Source organism: Daucus carota, chromosome 3 (genome assembly GCF_001625215.2).
Source record: "Daucus carota subsp. sativus chromosome 3, DH1 v3.0, whole genome shotgun sequence".
Lineage (NCBI taxonomy): Eukaryota > Viridiplantae > Streptophyta > Magnoliopsida > Apiales > Apiaceae > Daucus > Daucus carota.
Genome location: NC_030383.2, coordinates 58,335,038 through 58,356,375, shown reverse-complemented (window position 1 = coordinate 58,356,375; position 21,338 = coordinate 58,335,038). Strand labels below are relative to the sequence as shown.

Below are 21,338 nucleotides of genomic sequence, written 5' to 3'. Positions count from 1 at the left end.
TTCGGGAGTATTGCGTGCATTGGGAGTATCACTATAATCAATTATAAAAGATGTCATTGAATTGTTTTTCCCCACTTAAGACGACGTCGTTGATCGCATGCATCGAGAGTATCGCCTACATTGGGAATATCACCGTAATCCACTCTTAAAGGATGTCATTGAATTGTTTTTTCCACTACGGTCGTTTTGCTTTGAAAGTATCACCGTAATCCATTCTGATTGAGTTGTTTTTTTCCACTTAAAATGGCCTTGTTTCACTTCGAGAGTATCGCCGCCATCCACTATAAAAGATGTCATTGAGTCGTCTAGACTCCATATCTTCTTTCATTCTTATCTACTAATATGCTCTATTGTCTCTAGGTGGCACAATTTTGGGATATGTTTGTGAGAATTTTAATTTGCCATGATGTTTGCAGCTCAAATCCAAGCACGAATGCTGCAAGGATACTGAGGTATGATCTGATATATTTGATGATCTTGTTAATAATCACAATGTACATACTTGCTCAATTTCTTGAGCAAGTGCACTGTTGAAATGTGACAAGTATGAGACCTTTTCTGCTCAGAAGTGTGTTTAGTCTTCTGCACTTTTTTTTCGTTTCTGAATTCACTGATGTGTTTTTTAGGTGCATATCATCCAAGCAATGACTTACCTTTGTGACATAGATCTCCAACCAATATCTCGACTAAAAGCGGAAAGATTGCCCGGATGGCCACTCGAGCTTTACGGGAAAAGCTTAGTGAGAATTGTGGTTCTGAGAACCACAAACCTAAGAGAAGAAGCCATTGTTTACATCAATGGCACACTGCAGACCTTTTAGTACTAAGAGAAGTCAATAAATCAGTTGATACTCTGTAGCAGATCCATATCTCATATTTTGCAGCTCTGAGGTTCCTGCCTTTTCGTATCACATACAGGTTTTTGACGGCTTGACTGTGGCTGCAGGCAGGGGCGGATCTAGGAAGAGGCATGGGGGACACGTGCCCCCCTAATTTCTTTTGTTACATTTTTTCACCATTCTAAATTTTCCATAATTATAGAAGTGCCCCCATAAAATTTGAAATATATATAGGTGTTTTCCGAATATTTGCTTGGTGCCCGCCTACAGTTTGAATCCTAGATCCGCCCCTGGCTGCAGGTAAAAATGGCGTAAATTTTTTTTCCAGATTGCTTGTTCGAAGAACATCTTTCTGCCAATGTAAAACTTCCCAGATTGCTTGTTTGAACTGAAAATTTCCTGCCAACGGAACACAGAGGCGGCGATTATCCTGACATTCTACGAGCTGTACTAGAGTTTCGATACAGGGTCCAGAAAGCAAAGTAGATGTTGATACTGAATAGCAACTTCCATAATCGTTCCACATTCCAAGTGTAATTAGTAGATAGCGAATAGCAACTTCCATAATTGTTCCACATTCCAAGTGTAATTAGTAGATAGCAAGTATGAATTAAATTTGATCATCAGCTAAAGAAAACAAAAACAAAACGAGCAAAAATAATACTATAATTTTGCAGCGGTGGCAGAATCTTCTGTTTGTAGTCAATAACGATGGCCTGCATGCCAATTGTGTTCATCCTCTTCTATCTGGCTTCTTATTAGTTAAACTAATTAACGCAAGTGAATAATAAATGTGAAAGTGAATAATACAATGATGTGAATGATCGTGAAAGACACTTAACTTCTTAATTTAAGAGATATAAGAATATTTATTTTTACCAATTCGATTACATTTGCCGGATATTCATTTTTTATCTGGGCAATCTTATATTTTATAACCTTTTTTATTCCATTTTTTATATAGAATACTCTAGAAAATGTAAATGTTTAATTTCCACTTAAAACGACTTCGCCTACATTAGGACTATCACTGTAATCCATTATAAAAGTTGTCATTGAGTTATTTTTTTCCAACTTAAAACGACGTCGTTTCACTTCGAGAGTATTACCTACATTGGCAATATCATTGTAATCCACTAGTTTTTCTCACTTAAATGAAAACGACGTCGTTTTACTTCGAGAGTATCGCCTACATTGGGAGTATCAATCGTAATCCACTATAAAAAAATGTCATTGAATTGTTTTTTCTACTTAAAACGATGTCATTTCACTTCGAGAGTATCGCCTACATCAGAAGTATCACCGTAATCAACCATAAAAGATATCATTGAGTTGTTGTTCTTTTCTACTTAAACCGACGTCGTTCCACTTTGGGAGTATCGCCAATATCAGGAATATCACCACCATCCATTATATAAGAGATGTCATTGAGTTGTTTTTTCCCACTTAAAACGACGTCGTCGTTTCACTTCGAGAGTATGATCTGGTATATTTGATGGTCTTGTTAATAATCGGAATTCGTTTTCTGAAGGATGACTGCTTAGCTACATGTTCCCTGATGTGGTTTGTAGGTGCATATCATCCAAGCAATGACTTACCTTTGTGACAGAGATCACCAACCAATATCCCGAATAAAAGCGGAAAGATGGCAGCTGATCGCCACTCGAGCTTTACGGGAAAAGCATAGTGAGAATTGTGGTTCTGAGAACCACAAACCTAAGAGAAGAAGCCATTGTTTACATCAGTGGCACACTGCACACCTGTTCGTTCTGAGAGAGCTCAACAAACCAGTGGATACTTTGAAGCAGATCCGACTTACTAATTTTACAGCTCTGCCGGGTCCTGCATTTTCGTATCACATACAGGTTCTTGACCGCTTCAGTTTAGCTGCAGGTGAAAATAGTGTAAAAAAATTCCCAGATTGCTTGTTCGAAGAACATCTTTCTACCATAGCAAGACTTCCCAGATTATTTGTTCGAACTGGAAATTTGCTTGCTAACATAACACAGAGGTCGCGATTACCGTGATATTCTACGAGCTGTACTAGAGTTTCGATACATGGTCCAGAAAGCAAAATGGATGATGATAATATGAAAGAGAAGCATTTTCTTTATTATAAATGTTTAAACTAATTAATGTAAGTGAATAATAAATTAATGTGATGTAGTTAGTGTAGGTAAGTGAATAATACAATAATGTTAATGATAGTCAAAGACACCTAATTTTTAATTACAAAAGATATAATAATATTAATTTTCACAACCTCGATTACATTCGTCGGATACTCATTTTTTATATGGACATCTTAAAAATTATAATCTTTCCCATAAAAAATGTCTTTTCATTTAGAAAAAAAAGTCGGGTGGGATACCCTTTTCATTTAGAAAAAAAGTCGGGTGGGTCCTGGTACATGTATAGCAGTTATAAGGAGGCTTATTGTCCAGGATACACGTATTTTTCAAATCCTAACTAATGCATATATAACTTTTTTCACTGATTATCTGAAGAGATGCTCTGTCATATATATAATTTCATAATTAGCAGCCCTTGAGCCTGGAGTGGAGGGTTACATTCAGAGTCATTGACGAGATAGTTAGCAGCCATGGAGCTGTCTGAGGTATACAGGCTTGTGACCTGTGGGGCTGGGCTATTGTCCACTTTGTTTTTCGCACGTATTATCTAGAAAGTTCACGGAATATTGATGATAAATATTCACATTTATCCCATTTTCATACAGAATACTCTAGAAATGTAAATTTTTTTCCACTTAAAACGACTTCGTTGATCAAATTGAGAGTATCTCCTACATTGGGAGTATTATCTACAAAGTTCACGGATTATTGATGATAAATATTCACATTTATCCCATTTTTTATATAGACTAGAAAATGTAAATGTTTTTTTTAACTTAAAACGACGTCGTTGATCACATTGAGAGTATCGCCTACATCGTGAATATCACCGTAATGCCTATGACTTACTTTTTTCACTGATTATCTGAAGTGATGCTCCGGCATATATATAATTTCATATAGCAGCCCTTGAGCCTGGGTACTGGAGGGTTACATTCAGAGTCATTGACCAGATAGTGATCATCTGTTTTTCGCACGTATTATCTAGAAAGTTCAAGGATTATTGATGATAAATATTCACATTTATCACATTTTTAACATAGAATACAAATATATTTTCACTTAAAACGACGTCGTTGATCATATTGAGAGTATGGCATGCATTGGGAGTATTATCTAGAAAGTTCACGGATTATTTATGATAAATATTCAAATTTATCCCATTTTTGAGATTGAATAATCTAGAAAAAGTAAATGTTTTTTCACTTAAAACGACGTTGTTGATTACATTAAGAGTATCGCCTATATTGGGAGTATTATCTAGAAAGTTCACGAATTATTTATAAAAGATATTCACATTATCCCATTTTTGGAATAGACTAGAAAATGTAAATGTTTTTCAACTTAAAACGACGCCGTTGATCACATCAAGAGTATCGCCTGCATCGTGAATATCACTGTAATCCACTATTAAAGTTGTCATCGGAGATGTCATGAGTTGTTTTTTTTCATTTAAAACGACGTCGTTTCACGTCGAGAGTATGACCAGCATCGGGAATATCGCCGCCATCTCACTGTAAAAGATGTCACTGAGTTGTTTAGACTCCATATCTTCTTTCATTCTTATCTACTAATTATATGCTCTATAGTCTCTAGGTGGCACAATTTTGGGATATGTTTCTGGGAATTTTAATTTGCCATGATGTTTGCAGCTCAAGTCCAAGCACGAATGCTGCAAGGATACTGAGGTATGATCTGATATATTTTATGATCTTCTTAATAATCGCCATTTACACAATTGAATGTATCACCCATGGTGTTTGTTGCTTAATCGTTGTGAATGAGATCTTGATTTGAAATATCCCAAAAAGTCTTGTTATTTAATGATGCTAAGGTACATTTCCCTGATGTGTTTTGTAGGTGTATACAATCCAAGCAATGCCTATGACTTATGTTTGTGACATAGATCACCAATCAATATCTAGACATCAAGTTTTAATTGTAAGCAAAAGAGTTTGCAGTTTCGGTGAGCTTGCAAGACCAATTATCAACCAAGAGCTCTAGCTGAATTAAATTATAAAATGTGGGCAAATAATAACCAGATGCATCATCGAGGACCTTGAAATAAAAAGGAAAATCATGAGAGTCATATAAATTTGCAGCCAACTCAGAAATAAATTAAATTATGTTAATATTCAGATAAGCGACTTATAGTAGATGTTGATACTGTATAGCAACTTCCATGATTTTTTGACTAATTTGGCTTATAGCTTTATAATTGAGTATTTGTTCTCACATATTCTTAAGGTGAGTCAGAGTCGAACCCATGACCTGAGAACCACTGAGCTATCCCATGGTGCTCATAGCAACTTCCATGATTGTTCCCCATTTCAAGTGAAATAAAACAAGCAGTGTTCCTACATAAGATCTAATGCTTTTGTAAACAAGCAGTTTATGTATAAATTTGATCAGCTAAAGGAAACGAGTAAAGAACGAGCAGAAATAATACTATAATTTTCTGATTGTAGTCAATAACGATGGCACTGCGTGCCAATTTTATTCATCCTCTTCTATTTAGCTGTACTCTAGAAATTTACAGCAGTTAAGTCTTAAAAGTATGTTTGAGTTTAAATTCTGGACTCTTTCATTAGATCTTCCCTTATTTATAAAATATCATTTTTTTAGTCACTGATTAAAGATAAGAGTATTTTCTTCATTATAAAAGGTTTAAATTAATTAATACTTAGATTAATAGATATAAATAAATGATAAATATAATATAATTAGTGTAAGTGAATAATACTATGATGTAAACTAATTAATATAATATTTAAATTGATAAATGGAATTGAATAATAAATATAAGATAACTAGTGTAAGTGAATAATACAATAACGTGAATGATCATCAAAGAAATCTAATTTTTATTTAGAATATAAAAATATTAATTTTCACAAATTCGATTAAGTCAGCCGCATACTCAATTTTTATCTGGACATATTAAAAAATTACTATTTTTTTAAAATAAATTATCTTTTATTAAGGAAAAAGTCAGGCGAGACACTCATTTATTATCTATACATCACAAAAAATTATAATTTTTTCCATGATAAATGTCATTTTGTTTAGAAAAAAATCGTGCGGGATACCCTTTTTATTTTGAAATCTAAAAAATATTATCATTTTTTATTGCATAGGAATAGAGTATATCATCATTTTATTTATTTGGATGAAAATTTCACAAAAACATTTAGAAAAAATTGTGTGAAATACCTATCCTCATATGCCTATAAGAATTATGATACTTATTATTTTTTTCAATAAGAAACTATAATATATTAAAAACTTCTAGATCCTCTCTACCATTTCATGTTATGTTTAGTATGAATTTTTAGACTTAAACATGTCTTCCTCCAAAAATCAAGAAACTCTATTTTAATAAGTAATATTTCGGATTATTTTACAAACTCAAATATTTTGAACATTATTTATAAAAATTATGACATACGATAATCTTAAACTCAAATATTTTATTTCTCCATTTCTAATACCAATACATAGATGACAAATTTATGACTCCATACACATTTCTTAAAAAACATATTTTCAAACACGCTCTTGAAAACAAATGACTGCAATTGCAATCAAACACAAATCTCTTTTTCTATCCTGCTTTTTTAACTAATACTAGCCTTTAACCCCGTGCAAAGCACGGGCGGGTATATGATTCATAATTTATTAATTATAATTTAATTTTTAACACCATTTTATTAGTATTTTAGTATTAATAAATTGGATTTTAGTTAAATTATATTTACCAACTCGTTATATCTTCTAACGGAAATTTAGCTTTCACAATTTATTATCTATCTATAAATATTTTTCTATATTAATATGTGACAGTTTATTATTCAATTTAAATCAAATTTTTCATATTTCATATATCTTCATATGTTACGTAATGGCTCGTGTTTGTAATGAAATAGAATACGTAAGTGTTAAATTTCGAGTAGAATACGTTATAATTAAAAAGTAGCGTCTTTAATTGTTTATATGTATTTTAGACAAAAGATATTCAAAATTGTATATTTATAATTAGTTATACGTTTATCCATAAGTAATTTTTAATATTAATATATGTTATTAACAGTAGTTTCACCTTTTTTTTAACTAATTATTATAAATTATATTTAAAAAGATATTAGTATATATAAGGAGTGTTTTTAGTATATGAAACTGTTTAATAGATATCTACTTGTAGACTTTTAGTTTTAGAGGAGGGTACCGAACCAAAATTTTGTACGACTACAAATTATACCTATGTTGGCTTTTTATAGTATAGTATAGATGAGACAAATGCCACCACAACAAAGTTTTTTTTTTTTTTTTTTATAACCTGGAACTAGTTTGGTTGAGTTTAAAATCATGATCTTATGATGTAATATTATTTAGATGATTTTGGTTTATAAATTACTTATAATTTATAGGTAACTTATGACTTATGAGTAATTTTTATTTAAAATTTTTTTTATAAATTAAGTCAATAAACAAGGAATTAATCTATGACATCTATCTACCAGAACAATCACCGATCATATCGCTGATTAATAGTCTTTATGAAGACACAATCAAGATTTGTTGAAATTGATATATATATACATGTCTCGCCTTCAATAAAACCAGTTTGAACTATCGATCGTAATTGTAATATCATATAAATCATTATCAAATTGGGGCTTTCCACCGGTGAAAACCGAAGGAAGTCCCTGGCGGCTAAAAAAAAAGAGGTTGAGAGATTTTTTTTTGGTAAAGACGTTTTTTTAGTGTAAAAGTCATAAATAGTTTGAAGCACCTGACTCAGAACAGTGACAAATCTCTATATCTCATTTTAACATAACCCATCTCAAAATCTTGCTTTTTCTTGATCATCTACTTCACGAGTAAACCCCATCCATCAGATATTCGAATAAGAGTGAATTCCGAGAGAAATGTTAAAGTGATCCACCCTGTTGAAGTTGAGGAGGCTCCATCTTTGCCTTCTTCAGCTCCAAACTCAAGTGATCAGCAAGCTGGTAATAGTAATCATAATAATCATCAAGGTACTAGTGATCCGGGACGAGGCTACATAGAAGTCAGATGTGATCATGACGACATTATATTTTAAGGCTTTATATTTATATCTATTTTACATTTGGATCCTGTAAAATATATTTGACAAATAGCACAAAATTTTTTTAGGGACTCTATTATAGATGGATTTAGTGATTTGAATTAGATTCTATACTAGTATTTTTGTATACTTGCTACATTGAATATTTAAAAGCGTACAGAAATAATTTTTACCCATCAATGTGAATTTGTTGGCTTGGACCCTGGCAGTACAGATTATGCTGAGATTAAGCAGTTAAAGAAATGCGTTTCTTAGTTGATCCCTTTGTTTCTTGTGGCTAATGTTATTATGTTTGTGATCACTATGTATGTGAATAATTGTCCCAAGAACTCTGTTGATTGTGGTGCATGCTGACTTTTTGGGGAGGTTTTCTCTTCTGCCATTTAAAGAAATGCCCGGTCACATATATGATTTCATAATTAGTAGCCCTTGAGCCTGGGGTGGAGGGTACATTCAGAGTCATTGACAAGATAGTTAGCAGCCATAGAGTCTGAGGTATACAGGGTTTTGACTTCTGGGGCTGGGCCATTGTCCACTCTGTTTTTCGCACGTATTATCTAGAAAGTTCACCGATTATTGATGATAAATATTCACATTTATCCCATTTTTGTATAGAATACTTTAGAAAATGTAAATATTTTTACACTTAAAACGACGTCGTTGATCACATTCAGAGTATCGCCTACATTGGGAGTATTATCTAGAAAGTTCACGGATTATTGCTGATAAATATTCACATTTATTCTATTTTAGATATAGACTAGAAAATGTTCAACTTAAAACGACGGCATTGATCACATGGAGAGTATCGCCTGCATCGTGAATATCACCGTACTCCGGTATAAAAGATGTCATCGAATTGTTTTTTTCCACTTAAAACGACGTCGTTTCACTTCGAGAGTATGGCCAGAATCGGGAATATCGCCGCCATCTCACTATAAAAGATGTCATTGAGTTGTTTAATTAGACTCCATATCTTCTTCCATTCTTATCTGTTGATATGCTCTATAGTCTCTATGTGGCACAACCGTGGGATATGTTTCTGAAAATTTTTAATTTGCCATGATGTTTGCAGCTCAAATTCAAGCATATGAATGCTGCAAGGATACTGAGGTATCATCTGATATATTTTATGATCTTGTTAATAATCGCTATTTACACAATTGAGTGTATCACCCATGGTGTTTGTTGCTTAATCGTTGTGCATGAGATCTTGACTTGAAATATCCCAAAAAGTCTTGTTATATAGTGATGCTAAGGAACATTTTCCCTGATGTGTTTTGTAGGTGTATACAATCCAAGCAATGCCTATGACTTACCTTTGTGACATAGATCACCAACCAATATCTCGACTAGTCCAAAATCATTTCGAGATGTGACGATAAGCATTCTGGAGCAACTTTTGGACTAGTCCATAAATCATAATAATACTTGCGGCAGGTGTGTATTAGATCAACCCCCTAACAAGAAGAAGAGAGTTCTGAGCATTTTTTTCAGAACACTTCAGCAAATGCATAACATCATAATTATATCACAATTTTGTACAACTCTCAATTGTAAGCAAAAGAGTTTGCAGTTTCCGTGAGCTTGCAATTATGTTTGGCAGTAAATTCCAACAAGACCAATAATCAACTAAGAGCTCTAGCTAAATTAAAAAATGAAATGTGGGCAAACAATAACCCGATGCATCATCGAGGACCTTGAAATAAAAAGGAAAATCATGAGAGTCATATAATAAATTTGCAGCCAATTCGGAAATAAATTAAATTAAGGTGATATTAAGATAAGAGACTTACCCCAATAGCCTTATCATCTTCTAGAGTCAGACACCTGACATGATAAATGTTATTACAAAGCTGGAACACGGATGGTTCAATCCCAACATCGATACGAGCTGTTCTGAGGGCCAAGAAAGTGCTGGCAATAGAGATTCATGTGCCTGCCCATGTAGAGAGTAGAGTCTACAATAATTTCGAGAGTCTGTAACCCCGGTGCATCTATTACAATCTTAAGCTCGGGATCTCTGTCAACACCTTGAGCATCCGTTAACTTCAACTTCTTCAAAGATATAATGATGTTAATGATCGTCAAAGACTCCTAACTTTTTAATTATAAAAACATAACATGATTTATTTCCACAAACTCGATTACCTCTGTGGCGTACTCATTTTTTTATCTGGACACATTAAAAATTAAAATCTATTCATATAAATGTCTTTTTATTTAGAAAAAAGTCGGGGATGCCCTTTTCATTTGGATATCTAAAATATATTATCATTTTTTTTGTTCGGGAGGAAAATTTTACACGTGTTATCTAGAAAGTTCACTCTATTTTTCATACATATTATCTAGAAAGTTCATGGATTATTGATGATAAATATTCACATCTATTCCAATTTGAAATAGAATATTTTACAAAAAGTAAATATTTTCAACTTAAAACGACGTAGTTGATCACATCGAGAGTATCGTGTACATCGGGAGTATCACTATAATTTTCTATAAAAGATGTCATTGAAGTTTTTTTTCCACTCAAAATGATTTCATTTCACTTCGACAGTATCGCCCACAACAGGAGTATCACCGTAATCCACTATAAAAGATGCCATTGAATTGTTTTTTTTTATTATTTAAAACGCGTCGTTTCACTTCGAGAATATCGTCAATATCGGAAATATCTCCGCCATCCACTATATAAGAGATGTCATTGAATTGTTTTTTCCCACTTAAAACGACGTTGTTTCCCTTCGAGAGTATCGCCTACATTGGGAGTATCATGCACCTCAATTCACTATAAAAGATGTCATAAAATTGTTTTTTTCTACTTAATACGACGTGGTTTCACTTCGAGAATATCGCCAGCATCGAGAATATCACCGCCATCCATTATATAAGACGTCATTGAGTTGTTTGGACTATATATCTTCTTCCACTCTTATCTTATGATATGCTCTATAGTCTCTAGGTGGCACAATAGTGGGGTATGTTTCTGAGAACTTAAATTGGCCATGATGTTTCCAACTCAAATCCGAGCATTGATGCTGCAAGGATACTGAGGTATGATCTGATACATTTGATGATCTTGTCAATACTGGCCATTTACACAATTGAGTGCATCACCCATGTCTGAGAGAACTCAACAAACCAGCGGATATTTTGAAGCAGATCTGCCTTACTAATTTTCCGGGGCCTGCATTTTCGTATCACATACAGGTTTTTGACCGCTTCAGTTTGGCTGCAGGTGATCAAAATAGCGTAAAAAAAATTGCCAGATTGCTTGTTCGAAGAACATCTTTTTGCCAAAGTCAGACTTCCTAGATTACTTGTTTGAACTGGAATTTTTCCTGCCAAAGGAACACAGAGGTCGCGATTATCGTGACATTCTACGAGATGTACTAGAGTTTCGATACAGGGTCCAGAAAGCAAAATGGATGGTGCATGATAATGTATAGCAACTTTCCAGGATTGTTTCACATTTCAAATGAAATAAAACAAGCAAGTATAAAATGTGCGTATATGTATAAATTATAATTAATCAGGTAAAGAAAACTAGCAAAAATAATACTACTATAATTTTGGTAGCGGTGTCAATAACGATGGCCCTGCATGCCAATTTTCTTCATCCTCTTCTATTTGGCTGTTGTATAAATTTACAGTAGTTAAATTTATGATTTTAAGTTAGTTTTTGTCTTACTACACGAACATACAATTTTTTATTTTAAAAGTCATAATTAGTTTGAAGCACCTGACTCACAGCATTGACAAAGCTCTATATCTCATTTTAACACAACCCATCTCAAAATCTTGCATTTTCTTGATCATCTTCAACAATGACTATCAGATATTCGAATAAGAGCGGATTCCAAGAGAAATGTTAATGTGATCCACCCTGTTGAAGTTGAGGAGGCTCCACTTTTGCCTTCTTCACCTCTAAACTCAAGTGATCAGCAAGCTGGTAATTATAGTAATCATAATAATCATCAAGGTCCTACATAGGAGTTAGATGTGGTCATGGCTCTTATTGTTACTATTTTGATAAATATATTATAAATTTCTTAAAAATTATATTTTAGTCTCTATATTTATATCAATATAACACTTGGTCCTGTAAAATATGTTTGACCCTTGCAGAAAAATATTAGCCTACTGATCTGGATCAAATCTTGCATAACTAAGTGTATGATCTCGATCAAGATTAATGGTGTGCTTGAAGGCTATTTCCCCTGCAAAAGTGGTCTCCGTCAAGGAGATCCACTCTCTTCGTATTTGTTTGTAATTAGCCTTGAAGTTCTAACTGCTCTTCTAGCGTATCAAATCCAGAATGCTGAGCACTTCTCTTTTCATTGGCGCACTGATCAGATGAAGCTTAGTCACGTTATTTTCGCTGATGATTTGTTTCTTTTCTGCAAAGGTGAAAGTCAATCTATTAACCTTCTGCTTGACGCTGTTATGCAGTTCTCCACTTGGTCTAGCCTGAATCTTAGCCCAAGTAAATGCAGAGGATTTTTCTGTAACGTTCCTGAGAATATTATTAATGATACTCTTCAGCGATATGGTTTCAGTCGTGGTGCTTTACCCATCACTTATCTTGGACTGCCTCTCATTACTAGCAGACTTAACAATCAAATTTGCACGCCGCTGATTCAAAAAATCTGCACAAAAATTGATTGCTGGACTACAAGAATTTTAAGATATAGTGGTCGTCTTCAGCTTCTTAATACTGTACTACAAGGTGTTCAAGGATATTGGAGTATGTACCTATTCCTTCCCAAGAGTGTGCTCAAGCGTCTCCAATCAATCTTTGCCAAATTTTTATGGGCTGGTAATCTTGATGCCAAATGCCAATATAAAGTTGCATGGTCTGACTGCTGTTATACGAAGGATGAAGGTGGCTTGGGCATTAGAGATCTCTTCCTTTGCAATTCAGCTGCTATTTTGTACCAAGTTTGGAGACTCTCCCAACCTGATCCCACTTCCCTCTGGCTTATCTGGGTACACTCGTGCTTTTTAAAACACAAGGCATTCTGGACTGCTAAACTGCCCTACAAATGCCCTTGGAGCCTTCGAAAAATCTTCAACTCTCGATCTTTAGCCTTGCAGTTCATCTCTTATAGAGTGAAGATGGATTCTAAATTTAAAGCATGGCATGACCCATGGTTAACGAACCTCCCTCTGATTGAAAAATTTGGTTCTGGTTTTGTTACTATGATGGACTCAACTCCTGATGCTTTAGTCGGATCCCTAATTATTCATAACCAGTGGTCTGTTGTCTCTACAAATGACCCTCATGTTATCAGCTTCCGCAATATGCTCCAGTCTTGTCCTATTAGTACCAATGATGCTGTCCTTTGGAACGGGGACACATTAGTTAACAGAACTACCATCTTGTATGCCCTTCGACAGGTAAGTCCAACTGTCCCGTGGTGTAGATTCCTATGGCACAGATTTCACATACCTTCATGCTCTTTCATCTCCTGGCTTGCTTGCCGGAATCGTTTGCTCACTAAAGATCGTATGGAATATTTCGAAATGACTGTTCCGGACCCTACTTGCCTTTTATGCCAAAATTACAATGAAACTGTCCAACATTTATTCTCTGAATGCCCTTATACAAGCTTGATGCTGCGAGCATGTCCTTACCCTCTCACCATTAATTGGCAGAATTGGATGCAGGGCTCTTTCTTTGCTGGTAACCTCCCTCGCTTTGAGCAGAATATTGCTTATCTATTCACTTCTGTGGTAATTTACCTGACTTGGAAGGAACGTAATTCGCGTATTCATGGTGGCCAAGCCATCCCAGCTTCTCAATTGTTAACTTCTGTCAAGCGTATGGTTCGTGAGAAGTTATATACTTGTGCGAGTTTTAAGAGAAGGCTACAGAATGATCCCACCCTGATCCATATACTATACTAGTTAGTTAATTGTATTTGTTTGTAATGCTCTGGCTAGCAGCTAGTCTGTTGCTTTATTTGCTTGACTAGGAGAGTCTGTTCTCTAGTCCATCGCGGGGGATGCCCCTAGACTTTGTCTTTTTGTTCCTTTTTTTTATAATATTTTCATTTAGCAAAAAAAAAAATATATATATTAGCCACTATAAAAAATTTTGATTTTATTTAATTTTTCTTTAATTAATTTAGTAGATCAAATCTAAAATAAAAACATAAAAAATTAAAAAATTTATATGTTTAAATATACTTTTAATTAAACAAATTAAAATGGGACTTCTTGGTATATTGAAAGACAAATAGCACAAAATTTTATTACAGACTCTGTCACATATAGGTTTAGTGATTTGAAGGAGTTTTTGTACTAGAATTTTTGTATACTTGCTACAATGGATATTTAGTGTTCACAGAAATTATTTTTTACCCATCAATATTGTACATTGGCTTCGACCCTGGCAGTGAAAATGCTAGTAATATTAAGCAGTTCAAATAATGCGTTTCTTAGTTGATCCCTTTGTTTGTTGTGGCTAATGTTATTATGTTTGTGATCACTATGTATGTGAATAATTGTCCCAAGAACTCGGTTGATTTTGTTGCTGACTTTTTGGGGAGGTTTTCTCCTCTGCCCTTTAAAGAAAATCCACTTCTTGGGCATTCTTCCACGTGAGTGTTCAATTTCTTGAAAATTCACTGTTTTCTATGTGGCCGTTTGGGTGAGTTTAAAATAAGTGCTTCTTGCTTAATGTAAAAAAGTGAAGTAGAAGTTAAAAGCAAGTTAAAACTTTTAAGTGATTAAAGAGTTTGGAAAAGAAGGAGAAGTCATGAAACAAAAGCCGGTATTCCTAGCTTCTTTTAAGTACTTCTTGACTTTTTACACAAACGGTCGGTTGCCAAACACCACCTATGTATGTGTGTGACTGTGCTTATTTAGGTAAGATTTTAATTGGGTATTCGAGCAAGTTTTGTGCAAGCATGAAAATTATGGTTTAGATTTGGAGTTTTTCCTGGAGGTTGTGACTTATTTGTGGTAGTAGAGGATGAGGTTCAAGTATATTTGATAGTGCTATTTCCTTTTACTGTGTATGCATCATCTAGTTACTTTCCAGGGCATTTGTTGTGAAATTGTTCCCCTTGTCCCAATTCTAAATGAGGATTATATTAAATATTTCATCGTTCACGTTGAGAGCAATAGAGCATCGTCATCTTGGAAAATGGATGTTGATGTAGATGTTAACTTGCATGAGATAGCTCGTAGTCACGGTAATGAATTTTAAGCAGGAGGTTCTGGTACATGTGTGAGTGATGTTACATTTAATTGTCACTAGTTTAGTAGTTAGGACGCTTGTTGAATGTTGTCCAGGATGCTCGTATTTTCAACTCCTATCTAATGCATAGAAAACTGTTGTCACTGATTATCTGAAGAAATGCTCTGTCATATATGTATCATTTCATAATTAGCAGCCCTTGAGCCTGGGGTACTGGAAGGTTACATTCAGAGTCATCGACGAGATAAATAGCAGCCATGGATTCTGAGGTATATAAGGGTTGTGACTTGTGGGGCTGGGGTTGCATGATTTTTTACACAGTCCCTTGTATATTACCATTAGACTCGCTAAAGTATCCCCTTTCCATTGTTCACTCTGTTTTTCACACGTATTATCTAGAAGTTCACGGATTATTGATGATAAATATTCACATTTATCCCATTTTTTGATATAGAATATTGAAAAGTAAATGTTTTCCACCTAAAATGACGTCATTGATCACATCGAGAGTAACACCGTAATTTACTATATAAGATGTCATTGAGTATTTTTTTTTCCTACTTAACACTACCACAAAACAGGGTTTTTACGACGGAAATGAAGGCGCAAGTCCGTCGTAAGTTCCTACTTTACGACGGACTTTTTCCGTCGTTTTTGGTCAAGTCGAAAGTTGCAAAATACGTCACAATTCCCAACATGCGTCGTAAGTATTACAACCGTCGTAAGTTTCAGAAGTGTAAGACGACGTCATTTCACTTCGAGAGTATCGCCTCCATCAGGAGTATCACCTTAATCCATTTTAAAAGATGTCATTGAGTTTTTGTTTTTTTTTCTACTTAAAACGATGTCATTTCACTTCGAGAGTATCGCCAATATGAGGGACTTCCACTATAAGAGATGTCATTGAGTTTTTTCTCCCACTTAAAACGACGTCGTTCACTTCGAGAGTATCGCCTACATGAGGAGTATCACCTTAATTTACTATTAAAGATGCTATCAAATTGTTTTTTTCTACTTAATACGATTTCGTTTCACTTTGTGAGTATTGCCAGCATCGGGAATATCACCGTCATCTCACTATAAAAGATGTCATTGAGTTGTTTAGACTCCATTTCTTCTTCCATTCTTATCTTCTGATATGCTCTATAGTCTCTATGTGGCACAACCGTGGGATATGTTTCTGAAAATTTTAATTTGCCATGATGTTTGCAGCTCAAATTCAAGCATGAATGCTGCAAGGATACTGAGGTATGATTTGATATGTTTTATGATCTTCTTAATAATCGCCATTTACACAATTGAGTGCATCACCCATGGGTTGTTGCTTAATCGTTGTGCATGAGATCTTGACTTGAATATCCTAATAAGTCTTGTTATTTAATGATGCTAAGGTACATTTTCCCTGATGTGTTTTATAGGTGTATACAATCCAAGCAATGCCTATGACTGACCTTTGTGACATAGATCACCAACCAATATCTCGACTTGAAGAGGAAAGATGCACCCTAGTCGCCGCTAGAGCTTCATGGGAAAAGCTTGTGAGAATTGTGGTTCTAAGAACATTCCAAAATCAATCATCTTGAAATGTGACGATAAGCATTCTGGAGCAACTTTTGGACTAGTCCACAAATCATAATAATACTTGCAGCAGGTGTGTATTAGATCAACCCTCTAACAAGAAGAAGAGAGTTCAGAGCAGTGGTTCAGAACACTTGAGCAAATGCATTACATCATAATTATATCACAATTTTGTACAACTCACTAAAATAAGCAAAAGAGTTTGCAGTTTCCGTGAGCTTGCAAGTATGTTTGGCAGTAAATTCCAACAAGACCAATTATCAACCAAGAGCTCTAGATGAATCAAATTATGAAATGTGGGCAAACAATAACCAGATGCATCATCGAGGACCTTGAAATAAAAAGGAAAATCATGAGAGTAAAATAAATTTGCAGCCAACTCGGAAATAAATTAAATTAAGTTGATATTAAGATAAGAGACTTACCCCAATAGCCTTATCATCATCTAGAGTCAGACACCTGACATGATAAATGTTATTAAAAAGCTTGACTGTGGTCCTGTGGCTGTTAAAATAGCGTAAAAAAATTCCAGATTGCTTGTTCGAGGAACATCTTCCTGCTAAAGTAAGACTTCCTAGATTACTTGTTCGAACTGGAAATTTTCCTGCCAACGGAACACAGAGGTGGCCATTATCGTGACATTCTACGAGTTGTACTAGAGTTCCGATACAGGGTCCAGAAAGCAAAATGGATGATGATAATGTATAGCAACTTTTCAGGATTGTTCCTCATTTCAAGTGAACTAAAACAAGCAGGGTTCTAAAATAAAATGTAATGCTTTGTTAAATTAATAGATAGCAAGTATAAAATGTAAGTGAATAATAATGTGATGTAATTAGTGCACGTAAGTGAATACTCCCTCCATTTCAAAATAATAGTCGCTTTGACTTTGTGCACGTATTTTGAGATGTAAAAAAATCATAATTTTACACATTATTTTTAAAAATTTCTTTTTCTGAATAAAAATAGAGATGTTAAATTTTTATTCAGAAAAAGAAAATTTCAAAAATAATGTGTGGAAGTATGTTTTTTTTACACCTCAAAATACGTGCACAAAGTCAAAGCGACTATTATTTTGGAATGGAGGGAGTAATACAATACTGTTGATGGTGGTCAAAGACACCTAATCTTATAATTGCAAAGGCACAATAATATGTATTTTCACAACCTCAAATATTACATCGGTCCGACACTCATTTATTATCAGGGCATCTTAAAATAATAATCTTTTCCATAAAAAATGTCTTTTCATTTAGGAAAAAAAACGGGTGAGGTACCTTTTTCATTTGGATATATATAAGAAATATCATCATTTTATTCCATTGCGAGAAAATATTTATGGAAAAAATTAGAAAAAATTGTGCGAACTAACATGCCTATCACAACTATGATACTTATTATTTTTTCAAAAAGAAACTATGATACCTAAAAGTAGTATCATCGTTCACGTTGAGAGCATCGCAATCTTGGAAAATGGATGTTGATGTATGCAGATGTTAACTTTCATGAGATAGCTTGTAGCGTGGGAGTCACACCAGGAGGTCCTGACTCATGGTACATGTGTGAGTAATGTTACATCTAATTGTCACTAGTCTAATTAGCAGTTAGGCGGCTTATTGTCCAGGATACACGTATTTTCAAATCCTATCTGATGCATATATAACTTTTTTCACTGATTATCTGAAGAGATGCTCCGGCATAATCATATTTATGATTTCATATAGCAGCCCTTGAGCCTGTCTGGAGGGTTACATTCAGAGTCATTGACGAGATAGTGATGATCTGTTTTTGGCACGTATTATCTAGAAAGTTCATGGATTATCGATGATAATTATTCACATTTATCCCATTTTTAATATAGAATACAAATATATTTTCATTTAAAACGACGTCGTTGATCATATTGAGTGTATAGCATGCACCGGGAGCATTATCTAGAAATTTTATTGATTATTGATGATAAATATTCACATTAATCTCATTTTTGATATAGAATACTCTAAAAAATATAAATGTTTTTTTACTTAAAACAACGTGATTAATCACATTGAGAATATCGCCTATATACGGAGTATTATCTAGAAAGGTCACGGATTATTGATGATAAATATTCACATTTATCCCATTTTTGATATAGACTAGAAAATGTAAATGTTTTTCCACTTAAAACGATGTCGTTGATCACTTTGAGAGTATAGCCTGCATCGTGAATATCACTGTAATCCACTATAAAAAGATGTCATTCAGTTGTTTTTTCCCACTTAACGACGTCGTTTCACTTCTGAGAGTATCGCCAACATTGGGAAAATCGCCGTCATCTCACTATAAAAGATGTGATTGAGTTGATTAGACTCCATATCTTCTTCCATTCTTATCTTTTGATATGCTCTATAGTCTCTATGTGGCACAACCGTGGGATATGTTTCTGAGAATTTTAATTTGCCATGATGTTTGCAGCTCAAATTCAAGCATGAATGCTGCAGGGATACTGAGGTATGATCTGATATATTTGATCTTGTTAATAATCGCCATTTACACAATTGACCATGTTGTTTGTTGCTTAACGATTCAAAAGTCTTGTTATTTCATGATGCTTAGGAACATTTTCCCTGATGTGTTTTGTAGGTGTATACAATCCAAGCAATGCCTATGACTTGCCTTTGTGACATAGATCACCAACCAATACTCGACTCGAAGATGTCATCGTCGATAGGGAGACTCGAGAGCGACATGGAGAGGGGCCTCCATCTCTTGGACAAGACGCTGGTACGCACAGCTGATTGAAATGGAAGAAAGAAGGGGATCATGAAAAGGAGCGAGTCGGGGAGCTGGCTGATTCTATCGGCTTTCCATCGTTTAGAACCCCTTGAAGCTTTCGATCGTTTGGAACCCATTACTGTATGAACGAGATGTTCATTACTATCTAGAAAGTTCATGGACGATTATTGGTGATAAATATTCATATTTATCACTTTACAATTCAAAAACCTAGATCATGCAGTGTTCCTAAATCTTATTTCATGTAACTTTTTACGCTCAAATATCAGATCCTCTTATGTTTTGTATGACTTTCCTGACTTAAATACGTTTTCTTCCAAAAATCAAGAAACTCTGCTTTAGTAAGTAATATTTCCGATTATTTACCAAACTAGTTATTTTGAACATTATTTATAAAAATTATAACATACGAAATCTTAAACTCACATATTTTATTTCTCCATTTCTAATACCAATACATAGATAACAAATTTATGACTCCATACACATTTCTTAAACAATATATTTTTCAAACACGTTCTTAGAACATATGATTTCAATTGCAATCAACGAAAAATCTCTTTCTCTATCATGTTTTTTTAACTAATATCAGACAAATGCCACCACAACAAAGCTTTTTCTTTTTATAACCTGGAGCTCGTTTGGTTGAGTTTAAGATTACAATTTTATGATGTAACATGTATATAGTTAATTTTGATTTATTAATGACTTATGTATTATTATAAAGGTAATAATAAAAATAAATATAATTTATAGGTAACTTATGACTTATGAGTAATTTTTATTAAAAAAATTTTTAAAAATTAAGTAACTAAAAGTGTCGGAAACTAAAATTTGATTTTAAGCCGGTTTCTAATTTATTTATGATTTTAAGTTAGCTTATGTCTTACTGCACTGTCCTACTACACGAACATACGTTTTGTTTTTTTTTGAATAAAAAGAAATTAATTCAATAATGGAAAACCATACTACATGTACGAGAACAATCGAGTCAAACTAACATAAAACAGATCATATCGCTCATTAATCTAATGTTTATGAAGACATAATCAAGCGATTTGTTGAAATTGATATATATACATGTATTGCCTACATCAAAACCAATTTGAATTATCGATCGTAATTGCATTCCCATATAAATCATTATCACTGAATCAAACCCTTTAAATTCCGGCACATCTAACTTCCTGGACATTTAATCACACCGAAACACATCATAAAGCACACCAAACTCTCATAATGAAAAAATAAACAACCCAATTAAATTGGGAACAAAACACACGATTTTATCAAACAAAAAAAACAATCTCGAAATATAGAATTCTTTACCTAGGAGGTGTATTATTGAAAAACAAGAACAAAGCAAACAAAGTAACTGATTTGGGGCTTTCCACCGGTGAAAACTGGTGGAAGTCCCTGACGGCGGCTAGGAAAAAAAGAAGAGGTTGGGAGTTTTTTTTTAGTTAAGACTGCGAACATATGATTTTGTAGTGTAAAAGTCATAAATAGTTTGAAGCACCTGACTCAGAACATTGACAAAGCACGATATCTCATTTTAACATAACCATATCAAAATCTTGCATTTTCTTGATCATCTTCAACGATGACTAAACCTGCATCCATCAATTATTCAAATAAGAATGAATTCCAAGAGAAATGTTAAAGTGATCCACCCTGTTGAAGTTGGGGAG

The 21,338-nt window shown here is 33.9% G+C and overlaps 3 long non-coding RNA genes across 3 annotated transcripts; all 3 read left to right on the top strand.

Annotated features, from left to right (window-relative positions):
* The first annotated feature begins 318 nt into the window (after positions 1-318).
* Positions 319-783, top strand: LOC135151343 (uncharacterized). Its single transcript, XR_010290163.1, has 2 exons — positions 319-452; positions 627-783. It is a non-coding gene; the product is annotated as an uncharacterized LOC135151343 (long non-coding RNA).
* An 8,281-nt stretch (positions 784-9,064) lies between these two features.
* LOC108213937 (uncharacterized) lies at positions 9,065-9,661 on the top strand. Its single transcript, XR_001805413.1, has 2 exons — positions 9,065-9,194; positions 9,368-9,661. It is a non-coding gene; the product is annotated as an uncharacterized LOC108213937 (long non-coding RNA).
* A 9,575-nt stretch (positions 9,662-19,236) lies between these two features.
* Positions 19,237-19,937, top strand: LOC108213946 (uncharacterized). Its single transcript, XR_001805420.2, has 2 exons — positions 19,237-19,362; positions 19,495-19,937. It is a non-coding gene; the product is annotated as an uncharacterized LOC108213946 (long non-coding RNA).
* Positions 19,938-21,338: the final 1,401 nt, after the last annotated feature.